Below are 17,140 nucleotides of genomic sequence, written 5' to 3' on the forward strand. Positions count from 1 at the left end.
TGATCTTGGTATTTATTTCTAGTCTGAATGAGTTAAAAGGCAGGTGAGGCTCCCCTGCTGAATGAATGATCACCTCAAGCATAAAATCTGATCTCCCTGACCAATCTGGATCAGTTTTAGAACTCTGCTGCAAAATGTTACATCTGTGAACAAGTTAATCTTAGTTTTTCTGTTAGGTCTCCAGATACAACCAACGACCTGAAAAGCTTCTGTTTTTCTTCAAATGTGTCTATTTTTATTAGTACTACAGGGCACATCAGGCAAATCCTGCCCTTTGTTATCTGTGCAGCCCAACTGCAATTAAGTTAACAAGTCTGTTGTAGTAGCCAGGACGGTGTCCAAACCCTTTTCCATAGCTGTGGTTGCTCTATAGCGTTAACAGGAAGAAGAAAGCAAACCTTAATTTGTCACAGAGGTAAGCATCTATTGACTGTGGGTACAAACAAAGGTCAATATATCTCTGCTGTTTAAGAACTACAGTAGCACTTTAAGCCTCACTATATCACCTGCATACTGCCTCAGAACTGAACCAGGATGAGCACTCAGGGGCTACTGGCTCCCAGACACAGGCACTTCAGGAGCAGTACCCCACCCTAAGCTTCACCAATTTGCCACAGCATCATTCTCCTCTCACCCACTTCATCCTGATTCAAGCTGGTCGCCTCCTGAACACTCCTGTCACCTTGTCCATCTGTCCATCCCCCTCTCCATTCCCCTGTTTGTTGTCACCTTTCCACACTCCTACTCTAGTGCTGCTGCTACCACTTCCTCCCCAGCTGCACTTTCACTGCTTCCCCCTTTCTTCACCCTACAACCTCAAGCACAGAGCCAGAGCTGGTATGTCCAACACATCTTGTTTCCCAGATCCTGCAGGGTGCAGAACAAGAAGTTAAACCACAAAAAACAGTGCCCCATGCTGCCAATCCAATTGATCATATTTTGAACGCAGGTATTAAAAATATGAAAAGGACTATTAACTCTCTCTTGTTCCATTTAGTGGCACCTAAAATTAACCATTTTAACTTTGCCTTAGAAGTCTGTTTCCTCCTCAGAAGGAGAAAGTGCTAACCGCTGATTTTACATTACATTCTAGATTGCGTAGTTCTCAGCATAATCTCCAACCCCCTGTGATTCATGTAAAACACTTTTTCCTGACAATTTTTTAAAAAGTCTTTAAAAAAATATTAGAAAGAGGATCTGATAGTCTATGCTTCTAGAAACCAATGCCATCAGAATTAAGTTTAAAAGCACGGCACGGGCAAAAGAAAATATTTCCTGGATCAATCAAGGCTTAGTGTAATAAAGAGAAGATGTTGCCTTTAACAGTCAAAGGAATCTACCACCTTGTTAAAGAGTACCAGCCAGCTAACCCATGCTGATGAACAAACAGGAGATTTTCAGTTTCTGGGCCCTCACACAGTAAACCTGTTGGTTTATAATTACAGCTTGCTTTGTTTTGCCAGGGCAGGGGGGAAAGGGCAGATGAGAGGCTGTGCTCCACCACAGTAGCACCTGCATGCAAATGCAGTGATATCAGCTCAGGGGCTCCAAAGGGAACCACTTGCAATAAGTAAATGCAGTTTGACAGCAGCTCCTAATAAGAGGAAGGAAATGAGGGAGAGAGAAAAGTGATAGGAGACAAAAGGACTTTATAAAACGGGGCTTTATTGCTTTCATTTTTAGCATTTTCTCTTTGTTCTGTTTAAGCGCTGAGCTTTCCAATTCCAGATACTGCACAAAAGAGATACCTGTCTAAAAAAGTTTATTTCAATCTGGAACTGTCTTGCAAGATGCTTCACAAACTCAGCAGTCCATTATTAGGAGTAAAAATGAGCTACCTCTAATTAATTTGGCACAGCCTTTGCTTCTGATACTAATCAAATCAATATTAATGGGGAGTTTGTGCACTCTCATTACAGCACAAAATGGGTACCAATCTTCTCATGAAGATTTTTGGACTATAAACTGTGTTTGAGGTCAGTGTAGTTGGCTTCTTCCCACTCCCCTTTTTTCAACCAGGATGGAAAAAAATATATAATGATGTGCTATTTAGTACCTGGATAAAAATCTACATTCAGTCTGCCTACATTGAGAGACTGAAACTAGTTGAACATGAAGAAATCTCAGTCTAAGAAAATAAAGATTTTAGTAGCTCACAGCGCTCAAATTAAACACTTAAATAGGTAACACTAGATATTTCTCATGCTGCCTCACATTTCTCTATTTATTTTTATCTGCAGGATCAGGCGTGTTAGAGAGGGAGGCCTGGTAAGAATTGCCTCAGCCATCATTCTTGGTTACTTACATCTGTGGTCAATTTTCCACACTTTCTTCCATAAAAGGTAAACGAGGCACTGTACTTGCAACAGGATAATCTAAACAATATGAACAATGTTACTGTTAAAGACCATCTGGCTCATCAAGCACAGCTCCAGACTTTTAACTCCTTGAATAAAGTGTGGAACCCTGCAGTGTATTTTTTACCCAAAAATCAATTTTTAAAACGGTAAAAGTAGAGCTCCTGGAGACACAAGAGATTCGGAGTGCGAGGAAATTAATTTTCTGGTTTTATCCCTCTTGTTTCTTACGCATGCCGCAATCCAGGCCAGAAACAAATGCTTAGACGTCACATTTTTCTACAAAAAAAAGCCATCTAAAATCTTCTGTAAGAAGCCTCTGTGCGTTACTGGTATGTGTGGGGTTGACGTTTCAGAGAGGAGACAAGAGGGTTAAGTATTTCATAATTCACTTCAACTTAATGGCCTGATCCTGCCACTTCTTAAAAGTCAAAGCAGGGTCACCAGGAATTAGAAGAAAAAAAGGGGGGAGGGGTAAGGGTGAATGCAACCAAAGGCGGCTTTTGTTAATTGTACAATTTCTTATCTCTTTGATAAATTAACAAGTGGCTGGTTGGTGGGAGAAAAAAGTTAAAGCAACCCAGGAACAAAATAACCTGGAAGAAGGCAAGCCGTTAGGGAGTAAACAGAGTGATCCGGAAAGTCCAAAGAGCAGAGGAAGATTTGGAGCTGGCTGTACTCTGTGCACCAGAAGTCAGATCATGGCTCTGTGCCTCAGTTTCCCCACCCACCCACGGGTAATCGCAGCCCACAGAGGGCACTGCCAGGATTCACTTCAGTTCTGTGAAGCACTCCGAAATACAAAGTAGCAGCATGCCCCGTGCCTTGAAGCAAAACAGCTCCACAGACATACATGAGTTAAATATGCTTATACATTTAAAAAGCTACGGACTTCAAAACACACTTGCTTTTGAACTGAACAACAGATAGATTTAAATCTTGTCATCGGTCTTTGTTCAGTTTTCTCTCAGCTCTAACTCTGTGATTACTCTGCACAGAGTGGGTTAAACAGCTCTGCAGCCCAGTAAGTGCTAGGCTGTAACAGAGGGCAGGGTTTTGGTCCTCAAAAGTTTGGTTTTTTCCTCCAAAGAAGTTTTAATGGCACTATAAAAAAAAAAAACAAAAAAACAAACAAAAAAACCCCCAACTAGTTTGTTGAAATACTTTAATGCTTTTTATTTAATTTCTAAACATATTTTTGGAAGGCGAAGCAAAGAAAATGGACTAGCGCATAGTTGGAGTTTTTCTTTTTGAGTAAACACAAAAATTAATTTTCATATCCATTGGTTCCTTGCTTTAAATTCTGCATCTTGCTTTAACCAGAAACATCACCCTATCTGGTTTCTAGGTAGAGTGCACACATGACTGCATCTTCCCCTACAGTAAGTTCTTCCAGCCACTCCTAGAAACATGTGCCCACAACCCTTTTTCAAAGTCTACTCTAATTTGGATCTAATTTTCATTGAAGCTATTATATCATAAGCCCACTGCAATATGTACTGACATACATATGCTAAATTCTTACCTTACAAAATCTTTTTAAGATGCAAGCAGAGCTTTTTTTGATTTTTCAAGAAATTGTATTTAATACATGCTCATGACTCATCAATTAAAAAAAAGCAGTGTTACAGTATGCAAGATAGGTCAGGCAGTTTTATGATTAATGGGGTCAAAAAGTTAGAATTCATATTTAAAACTTCGGTTGCTCACACTGAAACAATTAACCCTATCTACTGAGCACCAACTATACACCAGCCAAAAAAACCAACATAAAATTTGAGAAAGAAGCAATTATATCACAAAATAATTATTTTGGTATGTGTTCCTCCTCTTAAAAAGACAAAAAAATTTCTCCAATTTATCAAGAGATTTTCTGGGTGTACCTTTTTAAAATAAAAATAAAAATTTAGCTTTTAAATATGAGATGTTAGAGTACAATGTGTAAAGTAGACATGCCTTAGTGGCTATTTTGCTCCAAAAGTGCCCTGTTTTCTGGTGTACCAACTTAAAGTCCCTTTCCTCAAACTAAAGCTAATATTCGGATTTGGAAAAGGAAAACAGGAATAATTTCATCAACAAGGAGTCTCTTGCCAAAACCTCCTGTATGTTAATGATAACATCAGTTACAAATGCATCTGCCAATTATATTGTACCTCCAAGAAAAATCATGCTTATTTTAAATTTATTTTACTGCTAACTTGACTGAGCACTCATGATAGTAAGCATCAAATGCACTGTAAGCAACTACTGGATTTTAATTAAGAGCATTCCACAGGAATAATACTAACACGTTCTGAGTGATAAGCATATATGCACTAACACTGTTCTGTAAAGCCTTAAATTACATGCTTCAGTGCGTTAGATTTAAATCCTAGAAGACATTGGCACCAATTGCTGGGATTACAACTTTCAATTAAACCTAGAACTAAATTACTGGATTTCAAACCATTTCTTTAAGCCACACCTGTCCGCTAAGCCTTTCACCACATTCACATTTAATAACCCTTAACTTTTTTCATCTAGAAAGCTCAAACGGTCTTTCAAATTGAATCCTACTCACTGCACCGCTTCACATACCTGGAAACTGAGGCACACATTAATTAAATATCCAAATCTAACACAGGAACTTGTGCCATGGCCACTGCTTTTCAAATGACTGATCGATTGCACCTTGTTCCCAAACTTGTTGCTCATTCTTACTCCCACATGATCATCATCTCTCGCACAAGCATTCACATGGCCTTATGATAAATTACATCAGGAAAGAGCTTCAGATTAAAACTAAACAGTCAACAAAAAAGGTTAGTTTTAACCTATGTCAGTTCCCAATCCCATTCATTTCACAGCCACCCAAACACTTGAATTTGCTCAAGGGAGGCAACACCCCAGGGGTTACAATCAGAGTGAGACTCCATCTTTCAGTCAGCTTGTAAGAGTCATGAAACTACAGCATTAATGCTGGAACTTTCTAATATCCTGCTGTGTACATGAAATCATGCACATTCAGGACCACGTGATCATTCTGCAAAGAAGGTGAAGAGGGAATGTGCACTCAAAAAACAATATTCCAGAAAATACAACCACCATTAAGGATCTTTGGAAAGCTCATGGTAAAACTGAGAAACTCCTTATGTAGCACAGTAAAAGGTCCTAAAAACTTCACATGGTCAGAAGCCAAATGGGAAAATTCACCCAAGAAAATATTTGGAGAGAGGTTTAGTAAACGTACATAAAAAAAGTTGCCAATGACAAATTGTTGGAGGCTGGCAGAGCATTCTGAAAAGCCATCATATGCGTCTCATACTTGTCTGCAGCTGTACATCTCTGGCCAGTAAGTGCTGAGCTGGTCGGGCCTTCCTTTACCTGTTTTTATGTTAACTGGGCAGATATGAGAGATAGTTGCTATTTATTAAAAAAATGCTTATTAAATGCAATATTAAATTAACAAAAGGAATCAAAATCTAACATTCCTATTTAGATTAAAAACATTAGGAAAGTGTCAGATAATTATACCCACTGGTATAATTCAGCTTTTCTTTCAAGACCTGAAATGGTAACATTCCTCTGGAGCCTTTAGATGGTCTTCTCCAATGTTACACCCAGAGAAAATATTTCCGTTTTCGGAGCAAAGGGAATAGAAATTGCACCCTGGTCCATCCGTGTAAATTACTACAGCTGAGTCTATAACCATTATTTAGGAGGCATGCTCTAGGTGGGCACATCTCAGGTTGGGATTTTCAGAGCCAAATAGTATACTTGGCAACAGAATATTATATTGAGTCAGCGCAGCAAAATTCTCTAGCTGGCTTTGAAAACCTCAGTTATGTTTCTATCTAACTGAAGAAAAAAGAAAGGAGGAGGGGAAAAAAGAAAACAAAAAATATAAATTCTTTCCTCCTGATCCAGGACTATTCTCTATTTGAAAAAGTGGTTAATTACTCTTCTAAATAATGTTAAGCTTACTCAGACTAAATCTCACCAAGAAACATTTGACCAACTTCATATGAATTTCATATGGCAGCATACTCAAATTTTCTTAAAACCTCACGCCCATACTCTTGGCCAAGCCACAGCTGAAGAACTGCATAGATGCTGGGCATGGTGGTAAAGCAGGGGATACAGAGGAGAGATTTGCACATGCACTTTCACATGTGGAGTACCATACCGAGTTCTGGGCTCTCCTGTGCAGGAGACATAGGGACTTACTGGAGAGAGTCCAGTGAAGGGCTACAAAGATGACAATGGCCTGGAATGTGTCTCATGAGGAGAGGCTGAGCTAGCCAGGACTGTTTAGCCTAGAGAAGGCTCAGGGGGATCTCATCAGTGTACACAAATATCTGACAGGAGGCTGTAAAAAAAGCAGAGCTAGACTCTTTTCAGTGGTGCCCAGCGACAGGACCAGAGGCAACAGGCACAAACCAAAACACAGGAGGTTCCACCTGAACATCGGGAAAAACATTTTTACTGTGGGGGTGACCTAGCACTGGCACAGGTTGCCCAGAGAGGTTGTAGAGTCTCCATCCTTGGAAATATTCAAAAGTCACCTGGACATGCTGGCTGTAGGTAGCCCTGCTTAGGCGGGGGGGGTTGGGCCAGACGACCTCCACAGGTCTCTTCCAACCTCAGCCATTCTGTAATTCTGTGACTCCAGTACACAGTGATCTTTGTAGCTCAGCAGCAACACTGTCACAAGCAATTGTGAATGAATGGAAACACATCATCTACCTCCCATCACACTGCCTGTATGAACCCAAAGTCCCAAGGCTCTAGTACATACAGTGATACATAACAGGACTCCCACTGCAAGAGCAAAGAATTGAGCAAAGAATCCACCAGGCCATGCATGCCCTCAACCACTCTTTACACACACAGACATCAAGTAAATAACTCACATTAATGAAAACTAAGCCATGTGCATATACAGGAACACCTCATTCTTTTCTTGAATTCCTCCAAAGAGTTAGATTCATTTAGTACCCTGGTAAAAAGCAGTATTGCACAAATACGCTCTGGGCATGGGATCTGTTACAAATCAAAACTATTAAGAATTATTTTGGCTTTTCTCTTATCTGATGTTTGACAATATACACACCAGGAAGTAAATGACCTGTATCCTTTGAGATGAAAGCGCGAAGCTGACATGTATCACTTCTGAATAAAGAAATGATCCTCTCCTTTTCTGGAGACTGATGTTACAAAAGTGGGTCGTTGTTTTCTGCAGATGAAATCCCTGAAACTGCACATTCTAGCCCATACTCTGTAGTAACTGCTTTGAAGCAAAAATAAAAGTGGTTGGGTTGCTGCTGCTTCTGCAAAGGTTTCAACGACAGTAACAACAATGTATGCTAACACTTTTAAAGCCTGATCAACTAAAAGACAAGGAGGAGTCCACTAAATAGAATCCTCTACAGTGCCCGGATGAATCAACTGAAGAAAGCTGCTGCAGCTGATTTTACTGTCTCTAGGTCTTGGCATTCATTATTTAAGTTCAGTGGAAACTGTTCAGCCTTGAAGTAGACTGACTCACGCACTTTAACTTCCAATTTCCTGCAAATGATCCATTAGTTTTTGGCAAGTTTCATACTGCACAGTACTTCCATGAAAAGAGCAGCTTCCAAACTCTTCCGATTTCAACAGCGTTTTTTTGTAACAGAGTTTAACGAAAGTAGTATTTGTACTCATGTCCTTACAAAACTGAACGTGATCCCCACCTGAAGATGTCCACCACACTTACTGAATGACTTTGTTCCTAAATGTTTTCTTCAAATGTACTTGTTGGGACAAATCCTACTGGGCTATACTATACTCTCCATATGAGGCAGAGGGCATTTATCAGAGAACAGAAGCTGGGCTTAGATGTGCAGTGTTAAGTTTTATCTGACAAGGAAAGTAAAAAATAATTTCACACTACCTACACTTCTCCCAAAAGTGCACTACTTATTCCTATACTTCTCTGGGTTTACAACAGCTGAAGTGAGCCAGTTGATAAATAAATGCTAATTCCATCATTTGCAGCTAAAATTGTTTTTAAATTTACCATTCCCTTTAAATATTTTGTCACCAAGTGGTATCTGAAATATGTCAGTAACTCAAAATGGAAAATAACTGTGGTATCTCCAATGCCACCATTTGGTAACTGTAGATAAATGTGGTCTAGTAAACGGTGACTAGTAAAATTCTTCTTCTTCCATCCCCAGGATATAATTATTTAAAAATGAGAAAACAGATGAAAGCATCAACATGCATACATGTAAATACAGCTTTCAAAGTAGTTGGTAGGATTCCAAATCCATATGTGCTTCAGTTCAGCTAATACAGTAGAAAAGCTTTCCCATCTAAAATACTTTTTTTTAATTCGTGCATCTTGCAGAGTGTGGGGCTGGACTCTTTTGTTTATCCATACTCTAAGAATACTACAGTAAACAGCAGCACAGATTTTCTCACCTCAGCATATCAAATATCTATCTACACAAGGCAATCATAAAGAGGTTGCAGAGTTTTCACGTTCATTCAGTTCCCTAGCCCTCTCTTCTGGGACTGTCAGCAAGCACAGATTATTAACTGAGATTTTAAAATTTGAACAAAGATCATGAGAGGACTGGAGCACCTCTCCTATGAAGACAGGCTGAGAGAGCTGGGGTTGTTCAGCCTGGAGAAGACAAGGCTCTGGGGAGACCTCATAGCTGCCTTCCAGTACCTAAAGGGGGCCTACAAGAAAGCTGGAGAGGGACTGTTTAGAAGGGCACATGGTGATAGGACAAGGGGTAATGGCCTTAAGCTGAAAGAGGGTAGATACAGATAGACATTAGGAAGAAATTTTTTACTGTGAGGGTGGTGAGGCACTGGAACAGGATGCCCAGAGAAGTTGTGGATGCCCCCTCCCTGGAAGCGTTCAAGGCCAGGTTGGATGGGGCTTTGGGCAACCTGTCTATTGGAGGGTGTCCCTGCCCATGGCAGGAGGGCTGGAACGAGATGATCTTTAGGGTCCCTTCCAACTCAGGCCATTCTATGATTTGCAAGATATTCTACTCTTCATAAGAACTAACTCAAAATCTCATTCAAATAATTTTACTTAATTGATACAACCATCGAATGATAGTAGATTTTTGGCCACTATGAGAAAGTTTAGATGTGACAAACTAGGCAACATGGTCTAGTACCAAAAAAACTTTTACAAAATAGAAGCAAGCTCCAGAATATTTTAAAAGGCTCCAGAATGTTTTTAAGTGTTTAAAAATACATTGTGTTAGACTGACAGGGGATTAGACGTTGTGGGAACTTAAGTAGCTATTTGAGCACCTAGATCTGGTATGTATTTGGGTGTCCAAAAGACACTCACCAGCTCGACAGGTGCCTGCATCTCAGCTGGTAAAGTCCACCAGATATCTAATTCCCTATTGCTGGACATGAACATAGACATAAACCTGATTCAAAAAGCAGGTGCTTATTTCCCAGTCTCCTTTCCCAAGCTAGACTTTACACAAGTATTTCCACTGTAAATAAGATATGCAAAGATGGCAGACCAAAGTTATAATAATTATTACCTACTGCAGAGGGTTACCTTATTTTCTGCACAAGCAATGTGGCATTTGATGTTTCATGGCAATGCTAAGTTTTCCTTATTTTCTTGGTATGTAAGTTGTTAGTCTCCACTTCAGAAAGAACTCTCTCCTACCTTGCTGAAACCACTAGGAAGTATCCCCAAAGACTGGTTAAATGCTCAAACAAGTAGCATGATCCTAACCCTTCTCTTTCTCTTTTTAATGGACTCTCATTTCCTCATTTTAAGAATGTGTAATTTCTTGCAGCTATGCCTAAGGTTCAGTCTGACAGATCTGCTTCACTCTTTCTACTGCATTTTCAAGTCTTAACATAGGATGTGCCTGATTTAGTCCTTAAGCTCTGCGCACTCTGACTTGATCCACATATGCACCTCTTTGAGCACATGAATGGTTTCTTGACTCGTCTACTTGACTTGTCTACTTGCATGCTTATTGTTAAGCGAGGAATTAAGTGGTTTGTCAGACTGATCCCAAGTGCTTAGCATCTGAACAGCATGAATTTTTACTCGGTTGAGTAAGAAAACCTTTCCCAGAGCTTCATACCTCTATCCATGCTAACTGCCCACATAGGACTCTACTTTCCTGACAAAAGAATAAAGTTTACAGATATTCTTATCTCTCTGGGATTTATTATTGAAACTGGAGACCAATGGTTTGAACTGGGGAATCAAAAGAAGCAGAGCTGATATACTAGTCATCTAGGGGTTAAGCTAATTTGTTAGTGCCCTTGCTGTTTCTTGCCATCAACCACTATGCATCCACTCTTGAAATTCTGAAAAGAACACCGACCTTTAATCTGTGGTATTAGTTCTTTTGACAAAATGGAAGATTATGTCTTTTTCCCACAAGCCTTCATGCGAAGCTTAGCCAGCTTCCATCTGGTCTAGCTAATTAAATGTAAGTTAACATTAAGTTAAGAGCCAGCTCCAGCCCACAGACCTTCTATTCTGCAACTGCAGATTTATTAATTGGCCAAACTATTTGAGTATTTAATTCCAATTTTTGATTACTTCTATTTTCTTCACTCTCTCATGAAAACAGGGAAATGTTTTTGAAGACATATTTGCATAATTTCAGCTCAGAAACACAAAACATTAAGACATGCTACTAAGATTCTGAGCAGCCATAAAATTGTCAGGTTTTTCTTCCTTCTGTATTTGACATGTTAATAAAGGAACATAACAGTGTGAAGGATCTGCCTATTATGCACAAGATCTGGAATCACTGGAGCTGTACACTTTCAAGCTGGCTGTGACCCACGATCTGGCCCTATATGTACTAAAACTAGAACCAGTTGTTGTATTCCTTATTCAGTCAAAAGTTTCTTTGACCTAATGGATGTTGTATCTGAATGAAGAACAAAGGGATTAGATTTAATATGGGGAGTTTCTAATTGTAATCATGCTCACGGTTAACTTTTGATAAAATTCACTTAGAAAACCAAAAATACAGAGAATTTCCTAAGTCAATAATTATTAACTTTACGTAGGTCTTTTACCTAATCTGTTTTGCTGTATTTAACATTGGATGTTAGAGAGTAAAACTATAAGCTTCAAGACTTTTAAAATAATGTGGCAAAGTTAGATTTATGAATTTGTTTTAACACCTGACATTACTTTGATAAAGATTGTTATTAAGTAAAACAGCTTAAACCTCTTAACCAAATCCTCCTTCTTTGGGATAGGGGCAAAGATCACAATAAGAAATGCTATTTCTTCATATATTTATCTAATATAACGCCTGCTGCAACAGTATGTAAGGCAAATTAAAAAATGCAAAACCCAGAAAACTTCTGGCCAATTCACACAAACAAAAATATGAAACACCAGATGAGCTGCTGTTAAAAAAACCAACAAACCAAACACAAACCAAAAACCCCAAACAAAACAAACCCACAAAAAACCCAGTTAAAAGTTCAGTTTCATATAAAATTCTAAACCATATCAAGACATACAACAGAGATTAAAAAAACAACAAAAACTATGAATGGCACAAAGCCCTTTGAAATTAGGAGACCACTGCTCATTTCCACTTCTTACCCTGCAGAAGATCACATGAGTAAACCAACTAAATTCACCTTTTTCTGCCTCAGTTGCCCCAAGCAGATGCTACAGATAGAACAAGCATTTCTCCCTGTCTTCACTCAAAAATTCTCAGGTGTTTAAAACACAAAGAAGATGATGTTCTGTGAAAGGGCAGACTATTAGCAGCTATTATTACGTTGGAAACAGAAATGGACAAGTAATTCACTTCTAAGAGACTCTGAAAACAAAAATGCTATTGTTATAGAGTGCATGACCTACAACAGACACAAAGCATTTTTGATTAAGTTTGGTTATAATATGGGATTTTCATATCAACTTATTCTGTTATCTCCCCTACCCATTAAATTTTAATGACCAGCTAGACAAAAACCTTTGAATCTCTGTTTTATCCTCTGCCTAGCTTACTTTACATCCAGATCTGTTTTCTCTGTAGCTTATCCTGGGAATGCTGCTCTGCACATAAGAGTTGTTACTTTTTACTCAGACAAAAGCAACTTAGCTCAGAACATCTGATAAAATCCACTGGGGTAACTCCTTCAAAAATTAAATACGAGAAGCAAAATGCAATCTAAATTTACTAGTCCTGCTCTAAGACTAGACACAGTCTTCTTCCAGAGATCCAGTAAGATTCAGCTCATATTCAAAATACCAGACCTGCAATACAGCAAAATGCTGAGCTCCATTCTGACACATTTCTAGCTGATTCCTGTGAACTAATTCCTGGCACTTACTCCACTCACGCCAACTTTCCTCGTGAACTGGAGCCACCTTGTGCCCTGTAGAGCACCTGCACCCTGCTGTCCGTTTAGGAAAATGTTTATTTACAAAGCATACTGGCATTCTGTGCATGAGACAACTCTGCCTAAAAATATTTATTTGGATTCTATATAAATTGTTTCATTTGTGAATAACTGTTTCAAGTCAGTTAAACATGATTTATTTGTGAATAACTGTTTCAAGTCAGTTAAACATGAACAAAATAATAAAGATGCAAATCAACTGGATGCTCATTAATTTTTTCCAACCCAACCCCCACTCCAACGAGTTTTTAGGAAGTATGCAAGACACAAAGTCACTTTGAATGTTTGTGGTATAATGAGGAACACCACCACTAATTTCCAGTTTATTATCTGTTCTTACCTATAATTAAGAATTATAACAAAGCAGTGACAAGAATCCAAGACCATGAGCTGCTCTGCAGTATGTTTTATTTTGCAGTAAAACAGTAAAGTCTCTTCCTCTACAGTAATGAATTTGAGTTCACAGCAAACAGCCTTAAAACGTTTACAAGTGCTATAGTTCAGATTTGGCCTATAGCCATAGAATTTAGATCCAGCTTTAAAAAATCCCCAAAACTCGGAGCTGTTTTTTTTTTTTTCTGGTCTCATTATAAAATAGCAATCATACACATCAAATAGATATAGACATAATTCCAGAGGCTACTGGGGCAAATTCTGACTCAGGGCCAAATCTATCATATTCATGTTCTTTTATTCTAATAGGATCAATATCAAATGTGTTGAGGGTATGAAAATACTGAGCTGATACATGTTTCCTTTCCTTCTCAAAGCAAGGGTGATTTTCTTTATTCCAGGTGGGGAGGACAGATGTGACCATACCTTCTAGTAAAATTAATACACACCGTTTAAACACATGAGACCTGACATTTCTTCTTAAGGCTGAAAGCATAGGCCACAAAAAAAAAAAAAAAAACCAAAAAACCAACCCACCACCAACCCCAAAACCCTGAACTACATAGTTACAACAAAAACTGTTCTAGCCTTTTACCATTCTTCTTCTTCATGTACTCTGACGACAAGTTAGGCATATCATCTTTTGAATCCAGTACTGCAATACATTATACTGCATTTACTCTGAGCACTCTGACATTATCATTATCTTCTTTTGTGCCCGACAGCAACTGCAGCTCCTATAATGCCATTATTGTAATTAAGAACAATCTGAACCATTGACAGCATTGCCTCGTTTGCTCTAGAATCCCCTGTGCATTAGTGTTCTTCTAAACCAATATTTCACTATTAATAGTTTGCTGTTTTAGAACCGCCTACGGTTAAAAGAAAAAAAATTATTAGGCCTCAGCCTAACTCGATGGTCGAAGAAGAAACTTGTTAAGAAAAAATAAATTAAAGGCTGTACACTGGCAAACTGTTACGCTTTTCTTTAAACACATTGAAAATGGATTCACACCCTGCCAACCTATTCAGGCCGTTGCCCAGGTGAGGAAGCTTATTTTGGCTTGCTTCAGAAGGACCACCTGTACAGATACAAAAGAAAACATCTCTCTCTTCTCTCACTAAATGTACCCAAAGTACTTCTCTGTATAAACTCTCCCTTTCATTAATCCAGGTCACAGTTGGATAAGTAGGGCACAGCAATTTAGACATTCTTGTCCAGGAAATTCTGACCTTAACATCCACCCTTGCTGCACACGTGCTCTCTAGGCTGCCTGTACCCCCATCCATCTGTTTGCAAAGTATGACGCCTGCTTGTTTGCTGAGCCAGGAAGGTGGTCCACCATAGCCCTATGATTGCTTAACACCCAAGTCTTTGTCTGTCATTCCAGGGAAACAATCAATCCTGAGCTAAAGAATTGCAGACACAACTGGCTGAACAGCACTGACACACTAACATGCACCTCTTAGAAGCTAGGGCCAGAAAGCCCACGGCCAGGCAATGAGAAGCAACTTACATTTTCCCTCTGCAGTAAATGAGAAGCTGGAATATTAAAGTCCTAATATAAAAGAAACCAGCAGTCAGTACCTGCACACTATCTGAAAAGGGCTACGTTGAAGTCTACCTATTGAACATCACTGGTAACATGGAGCTTTATCTATTTTTAGTAGAAATGAACACAAGAAAACACTATACGAAAATGACCAAAGAAACACAGCTAGTGCAAAAAGCTGGTATCTCCAAAGGATAATACAGAAAAACACATATGAAAAAAGGTATTTCGTAACTCCCTTTCTCCATCCTCTTTCTAGCACAGTTAACTTCACCTGGATTGTCTGCTTGTGCACTGCTGCAGCCACCAAAGCCAAGAGGCCAGCTCTAATTAGAGCACTTAAAAGGTGTCTTACTGCATGGAAAGGCAGGCAAAGAGACTTCAGTACAAATACTAAAGATGTAGTAATGGCTTTTTCTTCTTGTGAACACATATTCCATTAAAAAGTATGAACTCTATACTAAAGAAACATTCAGGAAATTATAATGTTTAGACTACATTTAGGATTTCTGAGGATTTCAAAGCCTTTGCAGTATGAGATTGTATTTTCATGTCTGGGACATCTCTACAATTCTGAACAGCTGCTTCTCACTCTACCATGCCCTTGAGTCTCTGCTCAGAGCTTCTGAAGGGGAGCAGTGGTCGCTGACAATTTTTGCACCCCCTCTCCTACCACCTTGACTAAAGTCCCTTTTTCCAAGTGGAATTTCATAGGTTTCACTATGAATAAAGGTTAATTTCACCCACCACTGGTTAGTGCCATAGACTGCTCTATCACTCCACAGGAAGGGAAAAGAACAGGATCAGCTCTATGCTAAGCAGAAATCAGAGAAGCCAAAAAGAGTTAACCATGACTACAACTACCAAGAATTACTCACAGAAATATATATTACAGGTGGGTTTTTTTGAAAAAGTAATTATCTAAGAAAAACAAGATGAGTAAGATATTGTCAACCATGGTACACGATGTGGTGGTTAATATAAACATCAATAAGAAGTCATGAAGAGAAATTAAAAGGCTAAAAGAAAAGCGATATCACTAACTCATGGTTAAGAAGGTTTTACAACACCATATGCAATTATTTCACAGGGACTACTACAAAACTAAAAGCAAAGCAGAACATTTGGGAGACTGTAGAGCCTTGTTACTTAACCCTGCAATTCTTTAATATTTTGAGTAAGATCACCACTTGGTTGAACAGTGGCACAGTCTAGAGCCAGGTGCAGGATTAGGGTGAACAGATGGTGACTAATCTTCCTAATACAGCTCTGCCAATACAACTCACTCTTGACCAGTCACATCCCTGTTTTTCTTTTTTTTTTTTTTCTGGTCCTTGGTTTTCTCTGGCCTGAGCACAGGTTGTCAAGAGGTGGTTGCATGGTAGGCTAAGGATTCACATAAGGCTGCTGATCTGATTTTGCTTTTGGTCCAAGACATCTTTTGTTTGTATTTCAGTCTGGTCACCAAAGTGAATTAACTCACTGGCACACTCAACACACACGTACACACCCAATCCCAAGAAGGACAAGGGTATTAAACCCAAGTAATGTTACCTATTAATAAGTATTAGCACACCAGACAGAAAACGTATCACGATACATATAAAGAGCAAGGTTCTAAGTGCCTTGCTACTCAGTGCTCTGAGTACAGCTACACATTCAAAGAAACACAGGAACTACTACAAGCCGGTGAAGGCAGAAGGAATATACAGAGAGCAAGCTAAGCCTTCAGCCCCACCCCAGCCCTGCATTTGGAAGAGCTGCAAGTGAAAATGTGAAGCACTGCAAAATATCCTGCCTTCCAGCTCATCCTCTCTCATGCAAAATGGCATCATACTGCTCCCAGCACAGCATGAACTGCACCTAGAGCAACGTTAACTTCCTTTCAAGGGTCATCTTTTTGTATTTGGCTGCAGTTTAGCTAAGAAAACAGCCTATCATTAGGGACACAAGTCAACAGCACCATACATTTTAATAGGAACTGGTGTGGGGAGGAAGAGGACAAAAGCAGCAGATGGGAAAGCAACAGTATTTTAGGTACACCTCAACCACTGCTTTTCTAAAGCTTTACTTTGCAAAAACTGTGCCCCTACAACTGCTGATTTCTCCTTCAGCAACAGCAGCACTGTGCTAAAAAAGACTGCAGAACTCTGGATTAAGATAATAGGAAGCACTTGATCTCAGAGATAGTGAAGTAACAAAAGAACTGGACTGTCCTTATCTTAATCTCAGTGAGAAAGGCAGAGAGCCCAGTATTGAACTATTCAGTCTGTAGGCAGGGCATGGTTTAACAGTTGCAGAAGGCATTAAAGGGAGAAAAGAAAAAGTAGGATATATCCCAGAAATACTATCCAAGAGAGAGTCACAGAAGCATAGACCTTTAAGCTGAGGGGTTTCAGAAGCTGTAGAACCCCACAAGCAGTAATCAAA

The 17,140-nt window shown here is 39.2% G+C and overlaps 1 protein-coding gene across 1 annotated transcript in view; it reads right to left on the minus strand.

Annotated features, from left to right (window-relative positions):
* Window positions 1-17,140, minus strand: part of PARVA (parvin alpha) — a 71,439-nt gene that overhangs the window by 45,803 nt on the left and 8,496 nt on the right. The window lies entirely within an intron of this gene.

Source organism: Grus americana, chromosome 5, assembly GCF_028858705.1.
Source record: "Grus americana isolate bGruAme1 chromosome 5, bGruAme1.mat, whole genome shotgun sequence".
Lineage (NCBI taxonomy): Eukaryota > Metazoa > Chordata > Aves > Gruiformes > Gruidae > Grus > Grus americana.